The sequence below is a fragment of the Petaurus breviceps genome, unplaced genomic scaffold (assembly GCF_028583685.1).
Source record: "Petaurus breviceps papuanus isolate PSGF00001 unplaced genomic scaffold, PetGlider_PUasm1.0 90510, whole genome shotgun sequence".
NCBI classification, from domain to species: domain Eukaryota; kingdom Metazoa; phylum Chordata; class Mammalia; order Diprotodontia; family Petauridae; genus Petaurus; species Petaurus breviceps.
This window is the reverse complement of record NW_027187267.1, coordinates 1,634,890-1,642,347: the sequence shown is the minus strand read 5'-3', so window position 1 is coordinate 1,642,347 and position 7,458 is coordinate 1,634,890. Positions and strand designations below refer to the sequence as shown.

The 7,458-nt window shown below is 34.7% G+C and overlaps 1 pseudogene; it reads right to left on the bottom strand.

Moving 5' to 3' along the window:
• Window positions 1-353: 353 nt before the first annotated feature.
• Window positions 354-1,246, bottom strand: LOC138142006 (vomeronasal type-1 receptor 1-like; annotated as a pseudogene).
• Window positions 1,247-7,458: the final 6,212 nt, after the last annotated feature.

The following is a 7,458-nucleotide window of genomic DNA, read 5'->3' as shown; positions in this document are numbered from 1 at the left end:
AATTGTAATACACCCTGTCTGGCATCTGCATAGACAAAACTTTAGACATGGAGGTAAGCAACCTTATTTACAGCAAAATAGGTTTCAGTGCTATAAAACTTGAAAAATAAAATAAGTGGAAATTATGATGAGGCTCAAGTTGCTAACTTCCAACCCTGGAATAAAATACATTAGTGTGGAGAAGAGTGGACTTTTTAGAAAAGTGATAGTCTTTCCACCTGATACCTTGCAGTTCACTAGTGTCACATGACCATTTGGGTGATCAAGATTGAGATTATCACAGGGGTTTAATTCCTATGACTGAAATCTTTACAATAGGGACAAGAAGGAGAAATCCAGCAAATTCCTAGACATCAATGTGAGGATAGAATTTTTATTCCACTACTGAAAAAAAAACAGGTCCTGGAGAACCTGCTGGTATTGCTGATTAGCACAAAAGGGCAGAAAGCTGGAAAACATCCAGGCATAAAGGAAGAAACATGTAACATCCAGAAACTAAATGTTTGAGAAGATCTGTTAAGAAAGAAAAGGGAACTGGTTAAATGAAAACAGATAAAACCGTTCATAAGCATCATGGTAGTCCTGATGGCCCTGACCTCAGAAGAGGTTCTAAGGGAGAAGGTGCTATGAATGTAAAAAACTTGATGGTGGTGCTTTTGCATGATAAATGATACTGCTACATACTGTGAGTCCAAACCACACAGAATCATAAAGTGTCTTCAACAATTGAGTATCCAAGGTGTTCATGGCATAAAGACTCAAAGTGCAAGTGTCTGAGTTCCAGTTGTCCCTAAAACTTGAATCATTTAGAGGTATATTCATATGTACAGAAATAATTCCTTCTATCAGTAGACTGAGAATCTAACAGAGGATAAAGGAGGGAATGATGCATTTCGGAGCCCTTGCTTTGAGAACTGCACACACAGGGCTGTGTGAACTGATAGTGAAGGCTTATGCTACAGAATGAAAGGCTACAAAACACTCTGTCTAGGTAGACTATAGTTTTACAAGTAATGTCACTAAGGAAATATCTTACTCCTAAAAGTGTCACTGTCCAGGGCATTCCGTTAGTAAGAAGTAACAAGATGTTGATAAGGGACAAATGACTGTGAATCAGATCTATGGGTTTTCCCTTATGACCATGAATAAAATTGAATATATAGAAATAAAGAAGTGAATTCCCAAAGACTCCAATTACAATCTGGTTGGCAAAGACAGTTCCGAAGATTTTTTCATTAGAAAACATTTCTTAAATGCATTGGCAGAGAAATCAGAAAAAAAAATTGCAAATGCATCCAAAGTGACTATAAAATTTTATATAATTCTCATTACTATTATCAAGTCTCTTCAACTTCTACAACCTTCTCAATTTCCATCTCATAGGGTCATAGTTTTAGACTTTGCAGAGACCTTAGAGGTTATTCAGTCCAACTTTATTCATTTCACATGTAACTAAGTTCCAGAGGTGATAAATGATATCCAAATTCTAGCAGTTAGTAAACACCTAAGCCAGGATTCAAATTCAAGCCTTTGGACACCAAGTTTAATGGTCTTTCCACTGATTTTCCTTGTCACTAAGAATAGCAACAAAGCTTCCCAGAAGGGGGTTCTATCTCAATTGTTCACATGCAGCACTTCAAATTAAAGACCTTAACAATTTCAGCAAGTTGTGGGGTTTTGTGGTTGTTGTTGTTGTTGCTGCTGTTGTTTTGTTATGGGGAGGGTTTGAGGTTGAGCTGTGTCCAACACTTTGTGATAACTCTGGAAGACACAAGTGATGTTAGTAATATGATTCTTGCTTTCAGGTCTCTTAGATGGTGTTTGAGGAGACAAGCTACAACATAAGAAACAGAACTTCAAATGCAAGTGCTAAATAATGTAGTGAAGAATAAAAGGCTGGATCATCCCAGAGAAAAGAGACAGAAAATAGTATAGTGGTCAGGAATAATTTCATAGAGGAGAAATGAGAGGGTTGGGTGGAGTTGCATATTTCTAAAAAAAAAAAAAGAGGACTATCCATACAAAGTTGGTACTAGTAAAGATATGGCAGAAGAAAGGAAAATTGCACATTCATGGGACAGAAAAAAAGACTAACTGGACAAGTAGAAAGATTCAAGGGAATAGATAATGGTTTGAAATTCTAGCTAGTTCTGGTAAAAGATGCTCAAGTGAAAAATTCAGTTGAACTTAGACTTCAACAAATATATCAATACTCTAAATGCCCTCTAAAACTATATAATAAGAAAATGGTCCAAATAAACCAAGAGGAAATTAATAAGATGGATAAAATGACAGGAATCTACAGCCTGGCCATATTCCATTTTTAAAAATCAACAAGAAAAAGGAAAAAATCAAAATATCATTTCACAAGATGGTCTGGAGACTATCCCCTGGGTCAGTTCATAGAAAGCAATTGTGATACCACCAAAATAACAGTGAGTCTTTGGATGAAGTGTCATTTCAACAGTAACTTGAACAATTGCAGAACTAAGTGATATTAAGAGGACACTAATAAGAGAGAAAAGTGTTTCTAGTAATCAACAGTTGTGAAAATATGCCTACTCTCCACAGACTTTAGGTGCATTTCTGAATGAATGCACCCCAGATATTTGATGGGATTTCCTTGATCACTACAATTTTTGCTAGACTGTTGCCTTTAAAACTTTGGCAAGAAGGTGACTATCTGACTTATTTTCAGTAGGAAGCACACCATAGTACCAGAAAACCTAGGAAACTGAGAGTAGTAGTAGCAGATGCCCTATGGAAAACCAGCATGACAACATAAGTAGGCACTGAGGAAGTAGTTTTAGAGAAAGAGATTGCCATTTAATACAATATAAAGAAAAAATCTAACAATGGTAATTATGACTTTGAATGGAATGAATAGGATGATGGAAGAATGGATGAGAAAGGGGAAAAAATCGTTCCTTTAAAAAATACCCATAAGTATTTTAAAGCCCTTCATAAATTAGCCCTCTCCTAACTTTCCCATCTTGTTACACACTTCTCCCTGCTGCATACTTTTTTATTCTCCTTTAGCCTACTTTGATACTTTGGCCTCCTTGCTATTCTACAAACAGGACAATCCATCTCTCAGTTTCCAGTAGTTTCTCTATTTTCAATGATTGGAATGCTTTGCCTCCATATCTTTCCCTATCAGCTTCTCTGGCTTGCTTTATGATCTAATAAACATCCTATCTTCTATAGAAGCCTTCCCCAAGCTCTCTTAATTCAGGTTCCTTCCCCTTTCAAATTATTCCTACTTATCCCATAAATATTAGAAAATATTTGCTTGCTTATTATCTTTTCCATTAGATTGTTTGTTTCTTGAGTGCAGGGACTATCTTTCACCTTTATTTGTACTCCTAGGATTTAGCACGGTGCCTGGCACGTGGGAAGTATTTGATATATATTTATTAGCATTGACTGACATAAAACTCTTTAATTAAATTAATGTGTGAAAATAGATTTTCTGATGTTTCAAGAGAATTTTTGAAAAGCAAGAGTGGCCATCATGATCTGAGATAAAGCAATAGTAAATCTAGGAGTGGAGTAATCAGGGACCTGAAAGCTTCACACTTCTATATATTGATTATATTTCTAAGAAAAATATTGGGACTAATATGACAGAAAAGAAAAATGATAAATGTTGGAGATGTGGAAAAATTGGAATACTAATGCATTGTTGATGAAGTTGTGAATTGATCCAACCATTCTGAAAGCAATTTGGAACTATGCCCAAAGGGCAATCAAACTGTTCATATCCTTTGATCCAGTAATAATACTACTAGGTCTATATCCCAAAGAGATAGTAAAAAAGGGAAAAGGACCCACACGTACAAAAATATTTATAGCGGCTCTTTTTTGTGACAAAGAACTAGAAATTGAGGGGATGCCCATCTATTGGGGAACGACTGAACATTGTGTATATGGATGTAATGAAATACTATTTTGCTATAAGAAATGATAAGCAGGCAAATCTCAGAAAAACCTGGAAAGACACAAATTGATGTTGAGTGAACTGAGCAGATCCAGAAGAACATTGTGCACAGCAATACCAAGATTGTGTAATAATTATGATAGACTTAGCTCTTCGCAGAAATACAACATCCAGAGAAAAAACTATGGAGTCTGAATGCAGATGGAAGCATACTATTTTCACATTTTTTTCTTTCTCATTTTTTCCCTTTTGTTCTGATTCTTCTTTTACAACGTGACTAATATGGAAACATTTAACATGATTGTACATATATAATCTGTATCATATTTCTTGCTGTCTTGGGGAGCGGAGAGGAAAGGGAGGACAGAGAAAACTTTTGAACTCAAAATTTTACAAAAATGAATGTTGAAAATATCTTAACATCTAATTGGGAAAAAATAAATACTAGTAAGGGGAAAAAAGAACTACCATCTAAACTGGGTTTTGTGTCATCACATTTTCATCCAGATGTATGCTACATAAAGATCCAAGTTTTATCTTCACATGAAGGAACTCAATTGTCACCATTTGGAATCTTCAAAAATCGAACTTTTAAAAAGGGGTGGCTAGGTAGTGCAGTGAATAGAGCACTGGCCCTGGAATCAGGAAGACCTGAGTTAAATCCGGCCTCAGACACTTTACACAAAAACTAGCCATGTGACCTTGGGCAAGTCACTTAACCCCAATTGCCCTCCAAAAAGCAAGAAAGGAAAAATTTTAAATAAATAAAAATCTAATAAAAAGAATATTTTCCCCTGTGTTTGGGGGCAACAGGAAAAATAAAGAAAAATATTGGGAGTTACTGAACAATATATCTTATACACAAATGCAGAAAATTCGATCATATTTTGATTGACAGAAAATAATTCATTACAGATATGGAAATTCTACCTGCATTAGCTACTCAGTTATTTTATATGGGCATCCAAGTAAACCTGAAAGTCATGTGAATAGGTATAGTCATTCAAACCATAGGAGTTGATGAGAACACAATGTGAAAAACTATAGAGGAAGAAAAAAATGTGACCTTGGAAAACTACCTCAGTTATCAAAGGTAAGTCATATGAAATGAGTAAATTGAGAAAGTGGGATTTTAGTGTTTTCAAAGTAATATCATTGTGTTTGTTGAAGTCTGGTTTAAGTGCAGATGTAGAGTAAGTTTGTGTAAGGTAAGCTTGTGTAAGGCACTGAATTCACTGAGGAAAGAAGAATGTCCTGAAAGTATCTGTACAAGAGCTGTCAAAATCTAAATTGGGTGATAAATATGGATTGTTCAGAACCTTAACAGAGGAAAATTTGATGATTGATTATGGTAGATGGATAGCCTATAATTGGTGATGAAAAACAATAAACATTCCAACTCCCACAACATAAAGAAGTGAAGTGAGGTTGATGGGCGAGGCTATGAGTTTAAGTACAATAAATGCTACAAAAAGAGCAAGGAAGGTTATGTAATCAGGAAGAAGACAGGGGTCAATGAATGCAAGAAGAATAGAAGAACAAAGGAAAAAGGTTTTAAGATGAAATCTATTTCAAAGAAAATGAACAAAAAGTTATTAAAAGAATTTGCTACCTATTGACGACCATATAAAATGCTGCAAATTACCAATAATGAAATAAATCAAAAACAATTCTGCAGTTGCACCACATACCCTGCAAAATAGCAAAGATGACAAAAGATTTGAATATTCTATGTTGAAATGGTTATGAGAAAATAGTAACATTAGTACTTTGCTGGTGGAGTTCTGAATTAGTTCAACCATTCTGGAAAGCATTATGGAATTATCTAAATAAAGAGACTCCAAATCCTTTGACCTTGAGATTTATTACTAGACTATGATATTATACACATCCATGTATTACACACATTTTCAAACCTTGTATAATTTATTGTTCAGTTGTGCATTTTTTTCTTTAAAAAAATTTATTCATTGTATAAGAGGGAAAACTTTACAAGTTTTAGCTTATTTGATCCTTACAACAACCCTGGGGATAGACACTATAATTATCCTTATATTTCAGTTGATGAAACTAAGATAGAAAGAAGTAAAATACTTACCCAGGGTCATAAGCTAGTAACTAACCAGATTTGAACTCAAGTATTCCTAACTCTGTAGACATCAGCATCTGGCTTCTTGATGTACACAGTGATTTTTCAGAAAGCAAAGATGAGGAGGGATACTGGGGAAAATTTTGTGATGAAAGCAAAAACAAAAGACTAAAAATATAAAACAAAAACAGTCACTTTAATGAATGAATGGACATTGAGGGAGATGAGTTTTATAGGGTAGACTGACAATAACATGGAGATCTAAAGAACTTAAAAGTGTTTTGGTTAACAAACACTACTTATTTGCCAAACACAAAGAAATGACATCAAAAAGGCAACACTGACTTATGTTATGAACTTGTTTATAAAATATTATGGAAAATATTTAAGTAGTCTATCATCTAAAAGAGAGATTTTAAACATTAAAACAGTTTAATATTTGATGAGGACTCAAAGACAATAAAATCATTCCAAGAGGGTATAAGGTTATAAATATGAAGACAACAAAAAGGTGAAAGAAAAGGTATGAATTGTTTTTTTCTTAAAGTTTTAAAAGACAGAGAAATCACCACACTAAAATTCTAACATACCAGACCTGGAAGTCCTCAGAGACAACATCTGCATTATAGGTAGCATCCCACCAGGAAAACTACACTGGACTCACATATAGACTATATTTATCCTGGGCAGGGCCTAACCACAAAGATGAAAGTAGGACTTTTCTAACACTTTATGGGTTTTTAGGTCCCAACCCAATAGTTGTATGGAAAATCTTCTAAATAAGCATTAGGAATCATGCATGCCTGAGGATTCTCAGAATCAAAAGTCCCTTCTAGAAAACATTCTTAATAGGCAAAAGATATAGGACAGATTTTTTTCCCTTCCAACAGAAAAGTAATGTTTAAAATTAAAAGGCTCATAAGCATAAGTTAACATATATTCGAAACATTAAATAACATATGTCCCTATTAAATTCTCAGAGATAAAGACAACTTTTTAGGATTGTTAGGAAGAAGAAGGGAGGGAAGGAAGGAAGGAAGGAAGGAAGGAAGGAAGGAAGGAAGGAAGGAAGGAAGGAAGGAAGGAAGGAAGGAAGGGAGAAAATAAAATACAAAAATATATTCTCAACCTCAAAAAGCTCACATAATAATAGAAGGAAGAACTTACAAACAATTGAACTTATATAGTGAGAGTGAAAAGTATAACAGAAGGTTCTAGCAATGGGGAGGGGAATGAGGAGGAGAGGTGGAAAATCCTGCTGCATAAAGTAACATTTGAACTGAATCTTGAAGGAGGCTACATAAGCCAAGAGATATAGATGAGAGGCTACAGCATTGCATGCACAGGAGTTGATCACTGAAATGGCTCAGAATGGGAACATGGAATGTCATGTGTAAGGAATAGCAAAAAGATTCAAGTTGCTGGACCA